The sequence below is a fragment of the Phocoena sinus genome, chromosome 2, assembly GCF_008692025.1.
Source record: "Phocoena sinus isolate mPhoSin1 chromosome 2, mPhoSin1.pri, whole genome shotgun sequence".
NCBI classification, from domain to species: Eukaryota; Metazoa; Chordata; class Mammalia; order Artiodactyla; family Phocoenidae; genus Phocoena; species Phocoena sinus.
In genome coordinates, this window is record NC_045764.1 from 38,608,231 (window position 1) to 38,630,561 (window position 22,331).

General features: G+C 44.9%; 1 protein-coding gene across 5 annotated transcripts in view; it reads right to left on the reverse strand.

The window, feature by feature from the left end:
* Positions 1-19,664, reverse strand: part of ABHD2 (abhydrolase domain containing 2, acylglycerol lipase) — a 110,441-nt gene extending 90,777 nt beyond the window's left edge. For 2 of the 5 annotated variants that reach the window (XM_032618113.1, XM_032618108.1), the window contains exon 1: positions 19,425-19,551. The gene's annotated coding sequence lies outside the window, so the exon portion shown is untranslated. Of the gene's footprint in view, positions 1-12,850; positions 12,933-19,424 lie in introns of all 5 variants that reach the window. The other 3 variants (XM_032618115.1, XR_004347766.1, XM_032618114.1) reach the window with 3 other exon arrangements.
* Between the last annotated feature and the right edge of the window lie 2,667 nt (positions 19,665-22,331).

Here is a 22,331-nt window from a genome sequence, read left to right on the forward strand (position 1 = left end):
GGCCCTTAACCCCACGACTGGTGTCCTTGTAAGAAAAGAGAAATTTGGACACAGAACACAGAGGAGAGACCATATGAAGATGGAAGTAGAGACTGGGGTGATGCATCTCCGAACCAAGAACATCAAGGATTGCCAGCAACCACCAGAAGCTAGGAGAGAGACAGGGAACAGATTTCCCTCAGAGCCCTCAAGAACTTGGCTTGACACTGAGAACCTTGCTGACCCCTGATTTTAGACGTCTAGCCTCCAGAACTGTGACAGAATAAGCCCAAATGACCTCTTGTGACTCAGCTGTTCCACACCCCTGTTCTTCAGAGGCTGAAGAGACCCTCTGCCACATGCTTTCGGAAGTTATCCAAACTCCAACCAATACATACCAATAATCAGCTAACAACAAGATACTCCCAGGCTACTTGTTAACACAAGGCAAATTGTATTCTGTGCACAAATGTTTACTAGCTTGGCCTCTTTGCCTCTGTGATTCAGCTGTCAAGACCATCCTTTCCTCTCCTGTTATAGGAAAGTGAGGGAGCCCAGAGACGGAGACATCACAGGCTAGGAGGGGAGGGCCCTCTTTGCCTTGCCACCCAAAGGACCTGACAAGCAAACTTCAATACATACGTGGGTCCCATGGCAAATACTCCTCAAGGAAAACCAAACCAAACTCCTAAAGGATTTCTCTCTTCCAATTCCAATCAGGTTGAAGAGGATTATGTTTAGGTTCAGGCCCTGGAGTGAGGTAACCCCGTGTTAAATCCTGGTCCCGCCAGTTCTGGTGTTTGTCTTTGGGCAAGTTTCTTACCTCCTCTGGGTCTCCTCTGCAAACTGAAGGTGTTAATACACAGAAAGTATTTTAAAACAATCCTTGACATACAGTAAGTGTCCGTCCCCCAAATATAAGCCATCCCATCCCCACCATTAAACTCTCGTCCATTTTGCCTAAGTAAACGCTAATCTGACAGAAATTACCACAAAAGATACTTTTCCCAGCTGACAGCCCTCATCAACAATGAAATAACTAGTGGATCCACTGCTTGGGCCTCCTCCAACAAGTTTAAAATTAATCCCAGGACACACTCTTGATTCTTCTAACGCGGAACCGTGTTAGACTTAATAAATTGTTGGATAGTGAGTGTTCACCACCAAGGTCCATTAACAGTTCCAAGGTGTGTTCTCGTTTCTGTGCTGAAAGCGGTCTGGCGGTGCACAGCCTGGACCCCCTCCTTCCGATCCACACAACCTCTCTCCTGCCAAGGGACCCCTCCTTTCCCGCAGAGAGACCGTTCCTTCATCTGCACCTCCTTCCTGCAGGTAAAACCACTCGTGTCTGGCCCGACTCTCCTAGCAAACCTCTTCAATGCCCTGAAATAAAACCCCACGCCAGCATAGTAAGCCTCAGGCAGGCTTCCTTCCTCAAGAATGCCCTGAGTAGTGTAGCAGACAAAACATCACGTCATCCCAATCTGTCAGCCTTCTTGGTGGCAACTTAGTAAAAGTAGTTAACCTGAAATGTAGGCAACATGACACCTTTGGGGAGAAAGCAGGGAGGAAAAGGTCCAGTTTCTCACCCCTTTATCTGCCATTTAACTAAAGAAATCAGGGCTATTGCACACACAGAAAAAAGTAACTCCACAGAAGGGGAGAAACAAGCCCAGAGCAGACTGCTAGGACAAAGCCCCACCACCCGCACTGAGCTGTTTCTCTGCACTTGTTAAGTGCTCACTGCCACGGGGCTGGGACAGAGTCGGAGGCACGGCCAGAAGGTTCCGAGGTATGTCCTAGTCTACCCAGACCTGCGTACCCTTGATAACCTGGGCTGCTTTGGGCCCCACTCTGATCTCACAGTGAGATTTCGATTCCCTGGGTGAGCACCTCCGCCAGCAGCTCAGCCAGGCTGTTCTAGTCCTGCGTGTCCTTCTCCCAGGGATAGTCCTGTTGGCTGAGTCTTCAGGGTAACTGGGTTTTGAAACTCCCCTTCTCACCACCGCCACTACCTCAAGCCCCAAATGGTGGAGAGCACTGGCAACGACGGAGCCAAAACCCTGTTTTCCAGAGATGCCAAGAGACACTGATTGATTGATTAATTAATTAATTTTTGAACATTAAGCATCAAGTACCCAGACCTTTTCCTTCAGCAGATCAAACCAGGGAGCAGCCCTGGGGGCCTGGGACCAGGTTATGACACTGGGATGTGGGTGGTGGCAGGGAGACTGAAAGCAAGATCTAGTCCCACGTCCCTTACAAATCAGGTCCTATGAGGTGAAAGGAATGTCCTAAGTCACACACAATTTGGTAAAGAGAAGAGAGTTTACAGATAATTAAATACATTTAGGTTAACCTCACTCTCAGTTGCATTCAAATTTAAGAGCTTGAAATTGCCTTTTTGTGCAAACTCACTCATGTGATAATAGTTTTATTTAACCATATTCTTCCACAAAGTCATAAGGCTACACATTCATCCTGCTGAAATTTCAGAAAATGTCCTACAAGTTTCTAGTAAGAGGAAAGTTACCCTATGAGAGAAAATGTGAACCTCCTGTTTAAATATCAGGAATGGCTACTAACCCACAACTTTCACAAACAAAGTCACTAAATTAAAAATAGCTGGAGACTGAGTCACCAGTTAAGCATGCACATTTAATTGGACACTTTTACATGCATTTACTAAATTACTGAAAGGCAGCTGGCCTCTCTCATTAGCAAATAGTCTTGCTCAAAGAGTAGTACTTTCAAGTGGAGGACAATGGGTAAAAGCACTTAGTAAAATCACAAGCAAAATTGCTTTCTCTACCATCAAGAAACCATTCCATGCACACCTGAGAACAAACCAAAAATCCTAAGCCAAGTGTTTCCTCTATGGAGATGAGAGAATTTTCTAATAGAACAGGCATTTTAATGGAGAGATTTGATAATTCTAACATTGTATTAAAAAACATATACTGCAATTAGGGCTTCCCTGGTGGCGCAGTCGTTAAGAATCCGCCTGGCAATGCAGGGGACATGGGTTTGAGCCCTGGTCCAGGAAGATGCCACATGCTGTGGAGCATCTAAGCCCGTGCGCCACAACTACTGAGCCTGTGCTTTACAGCCTGCAAGCCACAACTACTGAGCCTGCGAGCCAAAACTACTGAAGCCCGCACGCCTAGAGCCCGTGCTCCGCAACAAGAGAAGCCATCACAATGAGAAGCCTGCGCACCGCAGCAAAGAGTGCCCCTGCTCGCTGGAACTACAGAAAGCCCACGTGCAGCAACAAAGACCCAATGCAGCCAAAAATGAATAAATAAATTTTAAAAACCATACACTGCAATTAAAATCTGTAATATCAAAAGAAAATCCCAGTTTGCCTGAACCCAACAAACCCAAGTGCCCAGTTTACTGGAATTTTTAAGAGATAGATACAGCTGAAGAGAAGAGCATCTCCAGATTTATTCCACAGAAGAAACTTTCTGGGGCATGTGCTGGAATCTCACCAGCAAAAAACTTCCAGAAGGAGGAAATTGGGGATGGGGTGGGAGGCACGGCCCTTGGCTAAAAATCATTGACCCCATGGAACTCACTAAAACAGAGAAGAAAGTTTCACCTAGAGCTGCAAAACAAAGCACTTACAGCTACCTTCAGTTAATGAGAAAATAAAAATAATCAGCAGTCCCCATTCCTGAGCATTCTGGGGTGTCCCAAGGGCCCCAGAGCCAGAATGCTGCACAGTGCCGCTGGAAGTTGTAATGTGAGCATTACCAAGGGCAGTCCTTTATAATCCTGACACTTGCTTTTCACTGCACAGGCAGCAAGAAGTAGATCTGTGAGGAGACCAGACCCACAGGTCAAGCCCCTCGCCCCTCCCCTAGGGAGAGACACTCCTGCCCACTCGCAAGGCCAGGGGCAGGGCTGAGCTCCTCCACCCCGCGCCTCTCTCAGTTCTGGGCTCTCTGATGATGAATTTTGCCAGTAGTGAGAACAGTAGCTCCCCTCAGGGCTCAGTCTAGAAAGCAGGAAAGGTTCTGGGCTTCCTGTCCTTCTGAGACTGAGAGAAGGTTCTAGGGGCAAGGGTATGCAGCGTGCATGGCATTTTAAGGCATGCTTTATTTCTGTTTTATATACCTCGGGCACTGTGACTAGAAAGAGTATCTCCTGCTAGCTTGGAGTAGTAAGCTTAAAGATCACATGGATTCCACTGTGACAAGTGCCCAAGTCCTAGAAGACAAACTCTACCAGCTAAATACAGATACATATGAAGGACTGATTCACACTCACACCCTTAGGCTAAAAATGAAGGACACGATATTAATGCGAGATAGTCACCCTTCTGGGGCTGAACAAGCCAGCCCCAGTACTGGGCCTCCAGGGAGCCCCTACCCAGCCTCTGCCATCAGTCCTGCCGATTCTGAGAGCTAGACAGAGCTTCGTCCCCAACTTCTAGGTTACAACCCAAGTGGAAGGACCCAGATGTGCTGGATTCTGGATGTCAGAAGAGGGAGGGAATCCCATTTGTGTCTCCATACAACTTGCTTCCAATGGTATCTGGAATTATTCTCCCCTCTGAGTACACTGTACTGTGTAGCTCTGGGCATATCACTTGCCCTCTCTGGGGATTTTGAAACTTACCCTAAGGGCCTGTGTGCTATAATCAAATGACAAAGATTATATTTTTCTCTTCCAGTTTTATTGAGATGTATTTGACATATAGCACTGTATAAGTTTAAGGTGTACAGCCTAATGATTTGACTTACATCATGAAATTTATCACATAAGTTTAGTGAACATCCATCACCTCACACAGATACAAAATTAAAGAAATAGAAAAAAAAATTTTTCCTTGTGATGAGAACTCAGGATTTACTCTCTTAACAACTTTCATAAATAACAGACAGCAGTGTTCATTATATTTATCATGCTGTACATTAAAACGCTAGTACTTTTTTATCTTATAACGAAGTTTGTACCTTTTGCCCACCTTCATCCAATTTCCCCTCCTCTCACCCCCGGCCTCTGGTAACCACAAATCGGATCTCTTTTTCTAAGTTTGTTTGTCCGTCCGTTTTTGAAGTAAAATTGACCTACAACACTATGTTAGTTCCTGTTACACAGCACAGTGATTCAATATTTCCATACTTTTCAAAATGATCACCACAAGTCTAGTTACACTATGACACCATACAAGGATATTACATAGTTATTGACTATATTCCCCACATTGTACATTTCATACGGGTGACTCATTTATTTTGCAACTGGAAGTTTGTACTCTTAATCTCCCTCACCTATTTTTTCCACCCTCTCTAGTAACCACATGTTCGTTCTCTGTATCTAACTCTGTTTGTTTTATGCTTGCTCATTTTTGTTATGTTTTGTATTTTTAGATTCCACAAATAAGTGAAATCATACAGTATTTGTCTTTGTCTGACTTATTTCACTTAGCATAATACCCTCTGGGTCCATCCATGCTGTTGCAAATGGCAAGATTTCATTCTTTATTATGGCTGAGTAATAGTCCATACTATATATAGTATATATATATATATACTACATCTTCTTTATCCATTCATCTCTGGTGGGCACTTAGGTTGCTTCCATATCTTGGCAGTTGTAAATACTGCTGCAATGAACATAGGGGTGTATTTATCTTTTCTAAATAGTGTTTTTGTTTTCCTTGGATATATACCCAGGAATGGAACTGCTGGATTACATGGTAGTTCTATTCATAATTTTATAATAATGAGGAACCTCCATACTGTTCTCCATAGTGGCTGTACCAATTTACATTCCCACCAACAATGCACGAGGGCTCCCTTTTCTCCACACCCTCTCCAACATTTGTTATGTGTTCTCTTTTTGATCACAGCCATTCTGACAGGTGTGAAGTGGTAGCTCATTGTCATTGTGATTTGCACTTCTCTGATGATAAGCAATGTTGAGCATCTTTTCATGTGCCTGTTGGCCATCTGTAGGTCTTCTTTGGGAAAAACGTCTATTCAGGGCCTCTGCCCATTTTTTAATCAGGTTCAAATGACAAAGGTTTTAGAGTCAGAGGACTTGTGTTTGAGTTTAGGTTGTGCCAAGTGACCTTGGATGAACTACCTAAATTTTGTGAAAGTTTCCTTTTTTTCTATAAAACGGGGTAGGGGAGGTTACCTTACAGACTATTGAGGGAAAGAAGCTGATGAAATTTTGTAGGTAAAAAAAACGTCTTTATAATTATAAAATACCCATACTCTCAAGATGAGGTTTGCAAAATGCTTTGAGCGTTTTAGAGGAAAACTGCCTTATTACATATTTCAAGATTATAAAAATGTCAGTTTTAAAGAAACAGCTAGGGAATTTTCAACACATGAAGGACATGGGAATAGGTCCCCAGGCAGTCTTGAGCTGGACTTCATCAGACCCTTCTACTGAGGACACTGAAAATCTAGAAAAATAAAAATTCAAAAGCTCTGAGATAGAAAGGGCAGCCCTCTGGGTTGATATATTTTGGGGTCTTAACTAAATAGATGGCTTTTCCAAGTAAAGAGACAGAATTAGGTTCACACCCTCGAAAGTTCTTGTCTCCTGGTCCATCCAGCGCAAACATCCCACTGCTGTTCTGGGCCTTTCCCCCTGTCCTCCCACTTTGGAAGCGAGCTTTCTCTGCTTACTTTAAAGCCTGAGGGCAAGTCCCCACCATTACTCCTAGTTGCCCAGCAGCCTTCCTCCTTTGGTTTTTGTCTAAATTTTGCCTGTATCAGGCAGGCATTTTCTCTGAGTCCATCTCCACCTCTGCTCAAGGCAGGTGAGCCACGTATGGAGCAGAGACTCAGCCACAAGCTCACTGTACAGGAGGTCTTCCTCTGCCAGGCTTTCCCCATGCATATGTGATGCCAATCACGTTTCTTGGGAGGCAAGGAACTAGCCATCAAGGAAGATTTCCTTGGAAAGGAAGGAAACGCTTCTCCATCATCAGGAAAGTGATCCCATTTCCCCCAAATTGATTTACCTGTATAAGTTGGAGCACCTTCATGGATAAAGCAGTGGTTTGTAAAAGAAGAGGATAGACCTCCCCCTGCAAAAAAGCGTGTTAATACCACTGGGGGAGATATTTGCAAAACTACATCCTGCTTCTGACATTCCACCCTGCTCCCCACGGGTAGCAAAGACACCAGCTTCATTCTAAGCTCTGTGGGGACTATGAAAGAAGTATAATACATGGCATTCAGGAAATAATTAGCAAACAGTGCAAATCCATGTATAATTCAGAATGAAATCCTGAATTTCCAACTATAAATACTAGAGGAATTCAAACAAAGGAGGCAGAAAGAATGAGATGGGCTCAGATAGCTGGAGAACCATGGGAAGGGATGGAACAGAAGAAGAGAAAAAGGAGGGGTGGGTGCAGACCTCAAGCTAGCCTCACAGGCCAGCCAAGGATGCTGGGCAGCCAGGAGAGTGGCAGGCAGGGCAAGAGGGACAGGTTTGGGAGCAGTGGGAGTGAGTCACTGTGGAAGAAGCTTCAGGGTTTTTACTCCCGGGGGAATTCCAGACATCAACCTGGAAGATAGCACCTTGGTAGAGCCTACTGTGCTGGCCCAATGGGCGACTGATGTGCCTCATAAGTGTGAGAAGGCTTTGTTTGGCTGTGTGTAACCTGACCCGTGGGGTGTTGGACAAACATTGTCAATCACCACGTGAAAATCACCCCAAGCCGCCATGACAGCTAAGTAGTTTTCATACAATCTGCTCAACTATACAGGAGTCTTCATTTGAGGGCCATCCCCTCCAGACGCTGAAAATCATCCTGTTTCCTCCCTTCACATTTTGCAAATACTCTTTCATAACTAGAAAATCAGCAAGCCTCATTTCCACATAAAAGTGATGATTCATATCCCTTTGATCTCTGTTGGGGATTCTGGTCTATGCCCTGCTAATTCAATCCTCAGTGTAAAACTGTATACTAGTTTAAATTTAGGGTGTGGAGCATGGGTGGGCACTCTGTAAATATTTATTGATTGACTGAGCCTGTGGGAAAGGCCCAATGCATCACCATTCTGATCCCTTGAGCAGAATTTTCTCATGAGGAAATTATTACATTAGGCTGAGAGGTAAGGGCCATTATGAGTAACTGCCATACTACCGTGGGTCAAGAGAAGGACCTCAGTGTGACCTGGGCTGTCAGTAGCTTTTGGATATTTTAAAGAACATTTTGAAGTTCAGGCAAATAATTATCCACCGAAGTGAAAGTTTTCCACTTTTCATCACTCAGAGAAGCTCAGGTCCAATGCCATATTTCTTTTCACCTTTTCCCCTGTTTATCTAAAGTTTCAAAGAGTTATAAATCTACTTCAGAAACTGCTCATCAATAAAGAAAGAAAGAGAATTCAAAGCAAAAACAGGCTGTTCTATGTGGCAGAAGGAAGGAAAAATGCCCAAAGAGAAGGTAGGCAGAAAACTATCCATTGACTGTTGGCATTCAGATAAATACTGAAATACCATTAGAAGACTCATGATTTGTGCTTTTCACTCCAAAACATCCAGTGCAACAAAACTGTCTATGGCATTTTCCAACTGATGTGAGCTTATCTGGTCCAGAAAATATAAATTTGAGTACAATTAATCCTAAGGTTAACCTAGATTGAGAGGTTAGTGGCAATTAAAAAATAGGGATCCTTTTTAATATCTAAGAAAAATGGGAAAATCCTTCCTTAAATATCTGTGGTATCTGAAACAGGTTTATGTAAACAGGTCAGAACAAGTCTTGTTACAAAGATTTCTACCTCATTGAGATGCTTCCTGTGGGTGTGCATGGATGGTGGGGTAGTAAGGCCACTCACAGTAGGGTGACAGGCTTTGGGGACAGATAGGTCTGGCCTGAATCACAACTCTACCACTTACTGGTCGTATGACTTTGGGCAAATTTCTTAACCTCTTTGCACCTCAGTTTCCTTACCCATTAAAACGGGGATGATAAAGAGTGCCTTATTATTAAAATGAAAATTTTAAATGCAAACACAATCCTTGGCAATGGTGTGTCCATCAGACATGGCAGAAGAGGGGCTCACTTTATCCAACAGGGCTAGAGGGTCCCAGGGCAGAGACCAAAGTCTGTGTCTTCAAGCCCGGTTAGTCCAGGTCCTGGACTTGCCTATGAGCGATCACTACCAACCCCAATTTAACCATCTTCTGCAGGCGATGAGTAGATCACGGATGTACTACAAGTTCCTGCATCCATTCCAGACCATTAGCTTATCTATCAGCCCCCCAGAGAAAATATTAAGTCTGTGAACCACAGGTTAGGGGTCAAACCCTCATCCTGGGAACCAGTAAGTGCTCTCTGGCTAATGCCAACTAACAAGTCACCATATTTTCAAAAGGAAGGAGCAGAACTAGACAAAAATAAAATTCCTATTTGTGTAGCTCAACAGTTTATCACAGGCTTGTGATTTAAATACATGACCTCAGTAATTCCTCAAACATGTCACAGTGGCTTCCCTGGTGGCACAGTGGTGAAGAATCCACCTGCCAATGCAGGGAACACGGGTTCGAGCCCTGGTCTGGGAAGATCCCACGTGACGGAGCAACTAAGCCATGCGCCACAACTACTGAGCCCATGTGCCTAGAGCCTGTGCTCTGCAACAAGAGAAGCCACCGCAATGAGAAGCCCACGCACTGCAACGAAGAGTAGCCCCCGCTCGCCACAATTAGAGAAAGCCCACACGCAGCAACGAAGACCCAACGCAGCCAAAAGAAAAAAAAAAAGAAACATGTCACAAAGTGCATTGGTGTTGACATGGAAACCAATCTGTAATTTACTGTTTACAAAGTATGCCCTTAGACATTACCTCATTTGGTACTTATGACAGTTCTGTGAGTTATTATTAATGCCATGGAGGAGTCTGAGGCCTGGAGACCCACCCTGGGCCAGGTCTAGAAAAGGCTCTAGGAATACAGAGAAACAAGGCACCTGTCACACAGCTGGATGGATCCTGATCCCTTTTGCCCCATTGACAGACGCTCTGCAAGTCCTCTCCCATCCAAAGAGAGCCTTAAAGAAATTTGCATTCCTCTCATAAACTCTTTGGTGGAAAAGTCAAGATTTCTCTTGCAATTTCAGTGTAACATCCAGCTTTCTACGGGGAGTCAATAAATAGACTGATGGGTGATATTAATGATAGACAGAGGGAAATGGTCTGTATTTTCTAAGTTGGGAAAAATATCCTTGGCTATAATCTCCTTGGCATTTTCTATCATCTTACTATTTAGAAGGGCACAGTTTTCAATGTCATTGACAAGAGTGAGTGAGCACTTTATTTATCTGATTGGAATAGAGAAGGGAATTGTAGCCAGGGTATATGGAATCTGAGAAGCTAAGTCTACTGTGTGAATACATTCCAGGCCACACAGGGAGCTAGCTAACTGTGAGGGGCTGGGAGCTCAGCAAACATTCATGGAAAACCACCTCTGGGCTAAGCATGGGCCAACGGTGGGACAGAGGGTGTCCAGGCTTCAGGGGAGAGCCTGGATGGCAGAGGCCCAGCAGAGAGAAGGCTCAATAAATGTTTGTTGAAAGATTCCAGTGCAATCACATCATCCTGGGAATGATTGTGCTTCCCTCAATTTTTCAAAAGCACTAATGTCATAATTGGATACTTGAGAAAAGTTAATAGGATGTCAAACAATACATATGGAGATTTGCTAAAATCCATCATTCCATGTTAAGCGAACAAAGCAAGGAACAGAACAACAAGCACAATATGTGGCCAGTTATAGAAAAAAGCAAGATACAGGATAGAGATATACATACATTTGCTGCGATATGCATAAAATACCTCTGAAAGAATATATAAGATACTAGTAACATTCATTGCTTTGGGGGAGGTTTTTTTTTTACTGTTTACTATGTCATAGCTTTTGACTCTTATACTGTGTGAGTGTATTACCTGTTCAAAAATAAATAAATAAATATGTCTACAGGGCAAATTACCCAGTTTCTCCAAAAAACTGCAGGGAAAAAAAGAAAAGGAAATGGACTTGTAGTTTAAAAGGGACATAAATGGCAGAGCCACCAACCACAGTGTGTGAACCTTAGTTGAATCCTGATTCAAAAATGTTAAACTGAAGAAAAGTACTTCTGACATTTTTAGACACTTAGAAATTTGAACAATGACTAGATAGCTGATGATATTAAAGAATTACTGTTAACTTTTTAAAGAGTAATAATAGTACTGTAGTTAGGTTTAATAAAGGAATCCCTGGGCTTCCCTGGTGGCGCAGTGCTTGAGAACCCGCCTGCCAATGCAGGGGACACGGGTTCGTGCCCTGGTCTGGGAAGATCCCACATGCCACGGAGCGGCTAGGCCCGTTAGCCATGGCCACTGAGCCTGTGCGTCCGGAGCCTGTGCTCCGCAACGGGAGAGGCCACAGCGGTGAGAGGCCCGCGCACCGCCAAAAAAAAAAAAAAAAAAAAAGGGATCCCTATCTCTAAGAGATATCACAGAAATACATATAGATACAACTGTATGATATTTGGGATTTATTCAAAATTGATGTGAGCTGGGGCAGTGGCTGGTAAAGAGGAAACAGTGGTGTTGGGTACCCGGGAGTTCCCTATATGATTCTCTCTACTTCTGTATACCTTTAAAATCCCATAATAAAAGCTAATAAGTGAATGAATGATTATTTAGCCACAGTACAAACAGTCTCAGTAGTCACTGAGGTTCAAGTTCACACCTGACTTTCAGCTATGGTCAAATCTCCACTGTCCCTGGGCTGATGAGTTACTTGTGGTGAATAAGCTTCAGGCTGCTCCCAGGTATGGCCCTCCTGGTAAGTGTGTGGGTCATGTAAATATCAATAAGAAAACTTTATCACTAACTCCAAAATTAAACAAAAAGAATCAAAGACATTACTTTTGGAGGGCTCCCCTCCACTGGGACGGACACTTAGTGTGGACTGCACATACAAACAGGATCTCATTCAGGCGGCACGGCAATGATGCAAACTAAGTCTTCATTTCGACTCAATGAATATTTCTAAAGTGTTCAACACGTGGAAAGGAGCCATGCATGCACGTGGAAAGGACACAAACATGACTGGAAACCTCAGTCATGAGGTTAGATTCCTACGCTGGGGTCTTTCAAACTCAGGTGCTAGTTGGCCCCCTCTACAGGAAAAAAACGGTCCCGCCGGATCCTCTGGGGACTTTTTATTCGAATCTTAAATTTAAATTGAATTACTTTTATTCGATTATTATTTCTTATACTATTTCTAAAAATGTACGAACATAAAACCAGACATAAAGTTTTCTTAGCACTTTTACAATTATGGAGACTAAAATGAATGTACAAATAAATACAAATACAATTAACCAAACAGTATAATTCAGGTTAACTACACTAACGTAATGAGGCTGATGCCATTTCTCAGACCTGAAATCCCCAAGACAACGTCAGGTGCTCCCACCCGCTCCTGGGCAGGTTGTATGAGTACCAGGCGCAGTGTGGTGACTGTTCTCGCACCCCTTTCCTCTGCTGGGACCCCCGTTTCAGCCTTCCTTTGCACACTTGGCTTCACCTGATGCTAGCTCCTCTTCTTCACGCTAAGTCCATCTCTGTATTTTTCTCATAGCAGGTTAGCCTGGTTCTAACTCATCAGAAATTCACACACACCTAAGGGGCACTGAGGTGGTGTGTGCCTGGACCTGGATATAATTAGGTCATCCCCGTGATCCAGGACATGCTTTTAAAATATTTCCAGTTATCATTAACATGAAACCTAAAAGTCTGAGTGTTCTGAATTTAAGGAGAACTCAAAGAAACTCAAGAATATACCCTTGGCCTTGGACTGGGAAATACCCAAAACACAGAAGGAATGTCGTGGTACTTACTTTTGCTGGAGGAGAGCAAAAGGTGCCATGGGGACTCAGGTGATAAGTCACATTATATCTCAGAAACAACGGGAGCCACCACCTGACACATTACATCAAGAATTTAAGGAGTGTAAGCAGAAGCTTCAAAAGCCTGATGTGTAAACCCATCACATCAAATGGCCTCATTCCAAGTTGTGGAGGTCCCACCCCAATTTCCCTCACTCCTCATTGTTAACAACTACAACAGGGCACTGTATCATTGTGGTTTTTTTAGTACCTTTTTTTTGGCCACGCCACGTGGCTTGTGGGAGCTTAGTTCCGCGACCAGGGATCGAACCCAGGCCCTCGGCAGCAAAAGTGCGGAGCCCTAACCGCTGGACCGCCAGGGAAGTCCCAACATAGGACTTTAGACATGAACACATCCAGCTCCTGCTGAGTCTGAGAACAACTCCCACCAACAGCTCACATCAATCTAAGATGCTACAACTGCACATCGACATTGTGTGGTCCATACCATCTAAAAAAAAACACTGGGCACAAAACCACATCAAATGATGCCATGGCTAGGTTAGCTGGCTAAGTGAATGGCCTGGTTTCTCAGCAAAAGAACAGCTGGCACTGTTTAAGGAAACTTAAAAAGTGGAACCCTCCTTGAATAGAATCCTCTACCTCAGACCCACTCAAACGCCATGATTCGATTTCCATGAGCTCGACCTTTTTATCAATCTAAATATGTTCTGTTTAGAAGGCTGTTCTTTATCCTCGGATACAGACCTTCCCACATTTTTGGGGTTAAAAAGTCTTTTCTTAAATGATGGCGATGATGGGAGATGACAGGGCTTTTTTAATGCCTTACTTGAAAAACTTAAAATTTGGCAATCCTATGTTGGACTTGCTGATTTGTTTTTTACTGCTCTCATTGACATGACTAAGTAAACAGTACACAAATACATGCCTGGAGTGACTGTGCAGAAATGGGGCAGATTTTTCAAAGCTTCTATCTCTTCTACCCCAGAGGGACTGGGAAGAGGCTGACTGATAACATCACCTCCCTCTCCTCATATTACATAACACAGCATCTGTGGTACAACTGATTGATGACGTGGACACCCAGCAAGGAGCAAAGATCAGAAAGTAATGACTCTCAATAGACTGGCCGACTAACACCATAAAGATTCAATGCAATTCAACACTCTAAATTAGATTGGGAGGGAAATAAAAACAAGATGAAGATTAAGGCACATTTTTTTATAGCTTATTCCCAGGAGGATTGTGTTCTATTTTTTAAAAATATTTATTTATATTTTATTTGGCTGCGTCAGGTCTTAGTTGTGGCATGCGGTATCTTTAGTTGCGGCATATGAACTCTTAGTTGTGGCATGTGGGCTCTAGTTCCCCAACCAGGGATCGAACCTGGGTCCCCTGCATTGGGAGACAGAGTCTTAGCCACTAGACCAGCAGGGAAGTGCCAAGGCACATTTTAAATAAAAGTGAGAAACAAAGCAACAGGCAACCACTGGGAGCCACAGAAGACCATGAGACCATGTTTAAACCAGCGTGGTTATCCAAAACATAAGGGCAGCCACAGAAAATTCAAATGTGAAGACCCCCTAAATTCTCTTCTTAGAATAGTCATCAGCAAAAGCTTAGCAAGGCCATGTGAGGCTCAGAGACCTTGGTCAAGTGATATGGAGAATGGGAAACACTCCTAAGGAGAGCAACAAATATCATATTCCCAAATGTTGTTTGGGAAAAATGCTTCACAGGGGCACAGGTGTGAGAGCTGGTTTTTCATGGGGTGAGAGAAAGGAAGGGGTGGGGCCCTTAACAAAGCTTTCCAGACAGGAAGTCCTGTCATGAAGGGCAGGGCTCCTCTCTGATGCCCAAGGACGAGAACAAACAGAGCCGGGGCTGGGGTGCAGGAGACAGGATTCGACATGGTAGAGATGCTGAAAGGTGTATCAGGAAGGCCGGGAGCTTTCCCTGGAGACCAGAGAAAGCATAGCAAGCTTTCCCAGGCAATTCCAGCACATTCTGCCCAGAGGGCAGGTGAAGAGCCTGAGGGCCAGTGCTCCTCATTTTGTAATGTCCCCGCTCTCCCCTCATAGGATGACCTTCAGGGGAGGCCCTCCCCCTCACGCGGCCTCTTCTCAGGCTCAGAGCTGCAGGACAGAGAAGAAAAATATTTGCCCCCAAATAATCCACAAAATGCTTTAGGATCTCCATGTGAAGCTGTTGCCTAAATAAGACTGGTTCTTAGCAGCCTTAGAAACAGAATCGAATATCTAAAATAGATCACCTTCATAAAAAATGAGGCTGAAGCTCTTTCCATACTGCGAAGAAACACTAAGTGAAAGAAGGCAAGGTTCCAAATAGCATGTATCGTTTGCTACCATTTGTGTTAAAGGGAAAGATAATCATAATGGATTTGCTAATAGATGTTATAAAATATCTCGGCTGTGCCTGGAACACCTCTGGAGGATGAAGAAATCAGTAACGCTGGTGCCTCTAAGGAATAAAACTAGGTGGTAGGAGTCTGGGGTGGACAGAGATGTATTTACTACTTCACTTTTGTGCCTTTCGAATATTTTCTTTCATCATGTAAATGCATTACCTATTAAAACAATTTTTAAAATTAAAAACACTGAAAATTTTTAAATGTAAAATAAAAACAAAATAGTGTTTCTGCAGCAAACCAAACACCCTTGTTAATCTGGACAGCTGTCTTCCTGGCACACGCCAGATGCTCAGTTTGTTGAACTTAATGAAGCTCCATTCAAAGACAACAAAAGAAAATCAGAAACCAGGCAAACCCAAGGGTATCAGTGTTCCAATTCTCTAATAAGCTCTTTACCTGTCTGCTACTTAACTATTGCAAAAGATCGGAAAATGGGTCCTTGGGTCACAAGTCCTGCACCCAACTGGGTCCAGTGCGCAAGCTTCATTCATGGGTAACAATAGGTCTGGTGGCCTGCCCACACCAGCCATTTTATAAATAGAAAATGTTTAATCCAAAAACATGACGCCTTGGAACCAAGACCACAAAAACAAACATGCAGATATGAAAATGATCCTGAAGGGAGATAATGTCAGCACCTGCAGGGTATCAGTGCAGAAATAGCAGCATGAGGGTTAAAAACAACACGCACTGGCCAAAGAGGTTGGAACATGCGGAGCTGCTATAAAATCCTAATGCCAGAGAACATCAAGAGGCGGCCTGAACTCCTTGTGCTCTGCTCTAGGGACAGCGTAGCCCAAGATGAAACAGGAAGGCTTATAACACCCCTTGCCCCAGTCACCTATGCTCTTAAATTGGTCAAAGAGTACTCAAAACCCACCCTGCAATGAAAACCGGAAAACTGTAAGCAGTAGGTTAGAGCAGAAATTCTGCCACGTGAATTCCATTATATTGGAAGGCTCTCTCTCCTAGGGCTTTTCAAAGAGCCAGGTTTTAGGCAAAGAACAAGGCAGACTTCACCCCAGTCTTCCATAGGACCAAAGAAATTATTTCGTGCTCTGGACAGGAGCTTGGAACAAAGGCAGTGGGGAACCATTACACTCTTCATGGGCCCTGCCAGAGATTCCCAGGAGGAAGGCGGAAGTGGAAGAAGTAAGGAATAACAGCAAATAAGAAGCCCTTTCACCAAGATGTTACGAGAAAAGAGAACAAGAGAATGAGAGAAAGGGGCCCTTATTAATACACAAAGAAACTAAAACAATTATTCTAAGATGGCTGAGTTCCAGAATGTCCTAAACAAAAAACCCAAACTCAGAATCAACTCTTAGGAAGGTGCCAATCGATAGTTTGCTTCATTCTAGAAAACATGTAAAAACAGAGAAGGGAAAACCCAAAGTGACCGGATTCCTGCAAGAAATAAAGGTGACAGGTATCTTCTGATTAAAAGAGAATTGGATGACGGACTGAGAGTAGATATTTATCAGAACCATGAAGGTGATAAAGAGAATGAAGGTGAAAGTAGAAAAGGGAATTTCCCCAACTAGAACGAGAGAAAAGACCGTTCCGCTGCACGTCCCATCTGGTTTATTTCAAGCTCAAGAAAAGAACAGGAAAAATGCAGTAAAATTAGTGAAAGAGCTAGATTACCAGCAAGAATCAGTCATACACTTGTGTTTCTGCCAGGCAAGGCAGGCGTTGCTGGTGCACCCCCTGCTCCAATGACTAAGTAACTTACTTCAATGCATTTGACACACGATCCCTGAACTTCCGAAAAGCACTTAATACAGTGGCTCATGAAATCTTCATCTAAAAATGTTCACCCATTTATAATCACGCTGCAGCACACTGACAACTGGGAAATAGGGCCGAACAGAGGGAATAGATATTTGGAAGGACGCCGTGGAGATTGGTATCATCAGGGACTTGGTTTATCACTTTGAGGGATTTCCCCCACCCCCCCTTTTAAAGAGAATGAGGTTTGGAGTCTAAGAAGAGTGTAATTACAACGAGAGGACTAACAGAGAAAATGAATTACCTGATTCAATAAAAGACAAAAATAAGAAATGAAATGCGATGTGACTTGGAAAACCCCACAGACATATGTGCTATATACAATGAAATCTGAAATATATTTAATGAACTGGGGGAGAGGAAGCAGGGGAAAAAATTAGCTCCTGATAGAAAATACTGGGTGGTAGGTATGAAGAAAAGCTGTATAAAAAGGCAACAGAAGATCATATTTGGCAAATCTATAGTGCTTATTGTGTGCCAGGCACTGTTCTAAATGCCTCAGATATAGTAATCTTCAAAACAACCTTCTAATCTAAGTACCTTATTATTCCTATTTCATAGGTGAACAAACAGAGGCACAGAGAGGTTAAGTAACTTGCCCAAGGTTACAGCTAGTAAGAAGCAGGGCTAGGATTCAAATCCAGGCACTCTGGCCCCAAAATCTGTGCTCTTAACCTCTCTAGACTCCCCTAGAATTTCAACACAGAGAGCGAGATAAGTAGTCTAGGAGTGAAATACAAGTCATGCACTGGCTAGATCCAGGGTCAACAGATCATGGTTCTGTGATGACCAGTCAGTCCTGTGACCTCCCCAGGCCTTCGTTTCCTCACCTGTGCATTGAGAAGACGGATTAGACAAGCTCTACCTAAGGTGTCTTCAGCTCTAAAATGCCGCAAGTTCATGCGACAATCAGCAGTACATGGACAGGTCTGCTTTCTGAAGGGTTATTCAAAGGTTAATTCATCCTAAAACAAGCAGCAAACTTGCTATTAAGGTTCTTCCTCTGCCTCCTGACCTTCAGAAGATTATTCCTCTTATTATATAATAATATATATAATTATATATTATATATATAATATATATATTACTCTAATAATAATAGATTATTCCTCTATTATGCCTCTATTCAGGCAAATGACAGAGGGTAGTAAAAGGGGTACTGCATGGTTTTTCTTTTGGCCTCTACTTCGTGTGGTTGCAATGAAATGGCCCTTGAAAAGCTCTGGGCCAGATCACATTAACTCTGCCAAACCTACAGTCCCACCCAGGCACCTCTCAGGAGTCTGATTTTGGAGCCTGCCTTTGGATCTAGTTACTGGAATGCAGGTGAAACTGACACACTGGAGGTGAAGCAACCAAAGGAGAAGAATCAGGAAGACTAAAAGACGCACGCAGCCCACAGTAGTTCAAATTAAGGAGTTTCATAATGGCTAAATAAACCTTATCTTCTTGGTATGGTCCATTCTCTTTGCTAACACCCACTCTTGAGAGTTGAGACCACAAGTTCATTGTGGATGAATTCAACACCCACTTTCAAACTAATGAGCCCCCAGCAGTATTCTTCTCAAGGTAGGCATTAAAGGTCAGAGTGCATCTGTGAATGGAGAAGGGCCTTACAGGTGGGTCATGCAGTCCTCCCTTGCGAGTCCCTTCTAAGCATCCCTGGCAGGTGGCTGTCACCTGGCCTCTGCCTGGTCACTTCCAAGGTCGCGGTGTTGGCTGCCTCGCCTAGCAGGGCCTGCGCTGCTGGACAGTTCTCATTGTGGGGAAAGACCACGAAGCGCCTAGAACAAACAGTGCCTGGCACGTGGGCGAGCTAAATAAGTGTGCCTCCAACTGGGTCAAAAGCTGCCTCCGTACAACTTGAACCCATCATTCCTGGGTGCCCCCTTGGAGCCCAGAAACGCAGAGGCCCCTCGGATATTCGGGGCTGTAATCAGGTCCCTCGGCCCTCTCCTTGCAGGTGCCGAACCCGGATCTCCATCACCAAGGCTGGAAGAGCCCCTCCCCAGACCCCAGAGGTCCCAAGAGTGCGCACTGATGGAGGGATGGCCGGTAGGGAGGCCGCAGTCGGGGTTGTCCCCATCCTCGGTATCTGACGCTGAAGGGGACAAAGGGCTTTCAGGAAGGCGTATCCCACCCGATGCGTTCCAGGCTGCCTCCCTCCCCGCCGGCCCTGGGGACCACCGCGGCGACAGGTGACAGGCCCCCCGAGGATCCGGGGCGCTCAGGCTGCGGCGCGATGGGCCGAGCCACGACAGGGACCGCGGGGCTCAGGGGTTTGGCCCGACTGATGGGGGGCTCAATCACGGCTTAGCGGAGCTCGCTCCGCCGTGGCTTTACCTGCTTGTGGTTGACTACTGCGGCCCAGTTCGCCCCCAGTCAGGTTCCCGCAGCTCAGCAGCTGCCGCCGGCGCTCAAGGAAATGCAGCCGGAACCCCTGGCCAGTGCAGCTCCCGCCGCTACCGGCCCCGCCCAAGCAACTGCCGCCACGCCCCTGACGACCGATTCTGCCACGCCCCTAGCCACGGAAACCCGCCCGTTCATTGGGCCGCCCAGCCGCTGCTCTACTAGCCCCGCACTTCCATTGTACGCTGAGGGTAGCCCATTGGTCAACGGAGCTGCTCCTCAGAGCGGAGGCGGAGCCCTTAGTGAAGAGCTCCACGACAATTGGTTATTTTTCACGTCTTTAGCCCGTTGGCCGAGACACTATAGGATAAAGCCAGCCCGGAGGGGGCAGGGAAAAGAGAGGAGGGCTACTGGAGGGGTGTTGTTTGATGTTGACTGTGGCGGGTTGCAAAGAGGGAGGCAATTGTGACCGCAAGCTGGGTTGGACGATTGGGTAATGTCAGGTGTCGTCTGGGGTTGGGAGGAGGGAGGCCGACTGGTAGTTCAGCTGCCGGGTCTGATGGCTCCAGGCCGACAGGTGGATTCACCTGTAGTCCAGGACACCAGGGGCAAAATTTGGGGTCGTGTCCCGGGAGAGAGGAGTCAGGTTAGTGAGTCACCAAGCCTCAAGGAGAGGAAAGGATGAAGAGGCAGCGGCTTCTGGCCCCTTCCAGGTAGGAAAGGGTGATGGGGCCGTGCCAGGCAGTGTGGACCTCAGTTATTGTCCCACTGTTCTTTCAGCCCTTAAGACGACCTTCTCCCAGTTGGAGGCAGCCTGGAAGAATGTAGCCTTTGGAATCATATCTAGAATTGAACTCCCTGTTGGCATGTACAGGTTGTACGGCCTTGAGCAAGTCACTTAACCTTTCTGCATGCATCCTGATTTTCTTCATTTGGCAACTGGAAGTAACAATAGTAGTTGATGAGAAGATTAAATAACTCCGGTAAACGCTAAGAGTGCCTGGCACTCAGTAGGCATTCATTCAAGACTAGTTCCCCACCCACTTACACATTGGTTTATGGAATTAGGTCCAGTTCTAAAATTCTGAGTCTGAAACTGCTTTTGCAATGGCATGTGCTTTTACCACGAATAGAACACTTGACTGTCTTGAAAGGCCAACTGCTCTAGGGCAGACAGGGCCACCCTACCAAGAGCAGGGGTTGAGATGAGAGTAGCCATTTAGCCAGAGAAGGGAAGTGGTATTTGTATCAATGTTAAATTTTTTCCAACACATTTCAGGATTATGACAAGAAAAAATGGAGCTTCCTTTTTCCTGTTCACCCATCCAAGTGTCCAATGGCTCATGTTTCATCCCTTTGAAGGCTGATCAGCACTGGACCAAAAACCACTGCATAAAAATCTATCTGTCAGGAGCTCCTGAAGCCCATTGCCCACTCTGAAGGTGTGGAAGTCCTAGAATGTGAACAGAAATAGACTCTCAAGCCTGACTTTAGCCCCAGATCCTTTGGATCTGCCTTTGAGAGAACCCACACTTGTGGTTTTCTAGGGTGAAGGAGGAGAAAGAATCCTTTGCCATTGCTGTATTTTTGTCATTCCGTTGTCAAAAAAATTTTTTTACCTCAGCATTTATTTATTCCTCTATATTCTCTTCTATTTTAGGAAAGAAAAACCCAAAGGATTTTAGTGAGGGACGCCCATAGTTCCGACTCTGTGTTAAAACAGTTTGAGCTTCCAGAAAAAAGCTTTAGATCTGTGGCCAGTTGGATGTGTGTGTGTGCACGTGTGTGTGTGCACGTGTGTGTTCATGCACTTGGTTCTGCTCCACAGTTCTCCAGTTGTTGTGTCTTTAAATAGTACTGCTTGGTGGCCATACATACGTCTGCACGCGTGCTGGGGAAACAGGTTTGCTCCTGCTTGTGTTTGCTGAAGGAGACTGAGATGTCTTGTTAGGCCTTGAAAAGCATGTAGTGGCTCCTGATATCCGGGAAGATTTCTCCAGCTTGATTCAGAGCCACAGAAAGCAGCTGTTGGGAGTAGATTGCAGATGGACTTATCATTGTGCCAATGGATTTTTCCACCCATGTCAGGAACACAGGTTCAGCCAAGAGTTCCAGAAAGGGATGTCCATCCAATTCGGGAATTCTAAAGCACAATTGTGTCACCGAGGCTCAAAGGGAGGTGCAGAATGAGGCCAGGCAGAGGAGAAAGAGGGAAAGGACACGTGCATCTTCTCCTTTGCAGCTCTGGCTGGTTTAAATAACCATTACCATTTGCAACACATAGAACTGTTTCCTTATTGGTCTCTGGTTTCTGTTTCCTCTCTTCTGCTTTGGCTCTTGCCATATTCTGTTGAATCATACTATTTCCCTCTATAAAGAGTTTCTGTGGGAGGCCATTTAGGAGACAGAATGGACTCAAGTTTAGTAGCCTGTTGGGATTGAGGATTTGGTGAGGCTTGGCTTGGGATTACCAGTGGTTAGGACGTGGCTATGAAGTACACTTTTGAAAGCATAAGAGTGCCTTGTTATAAAGGGAACAAGGGAGAGGGTGTGCACCCACTCACATTCTGGAATGACTAAAGCTCCATCAATTTACCGAAGTAGAAGTGGCTCTAAACTCACCTGGGGCCTCTCAGCAGGATTTGTGAAAGTCCTGGAGGTCCTCAGAGAGATAGCGAGCAGCAGAGGTCAGAGAAGGTAGTGAGCTCTATTTATGCTTCTCTAGCAAAATCAGTGATTCACTCAGCCTGTCATTTTCATTATTCTGTATCCTTAGTGAATGATTGAGAGCAATGGGCTTTGGCCCTTCTGCTGCTGGGGCTTGAATCCTGACTCTGCCTCTCCCAGCCTTGTGACCTTGGGCAAGTACCGCACCTCTCTGTGCCCACTTTTTCCCATAAA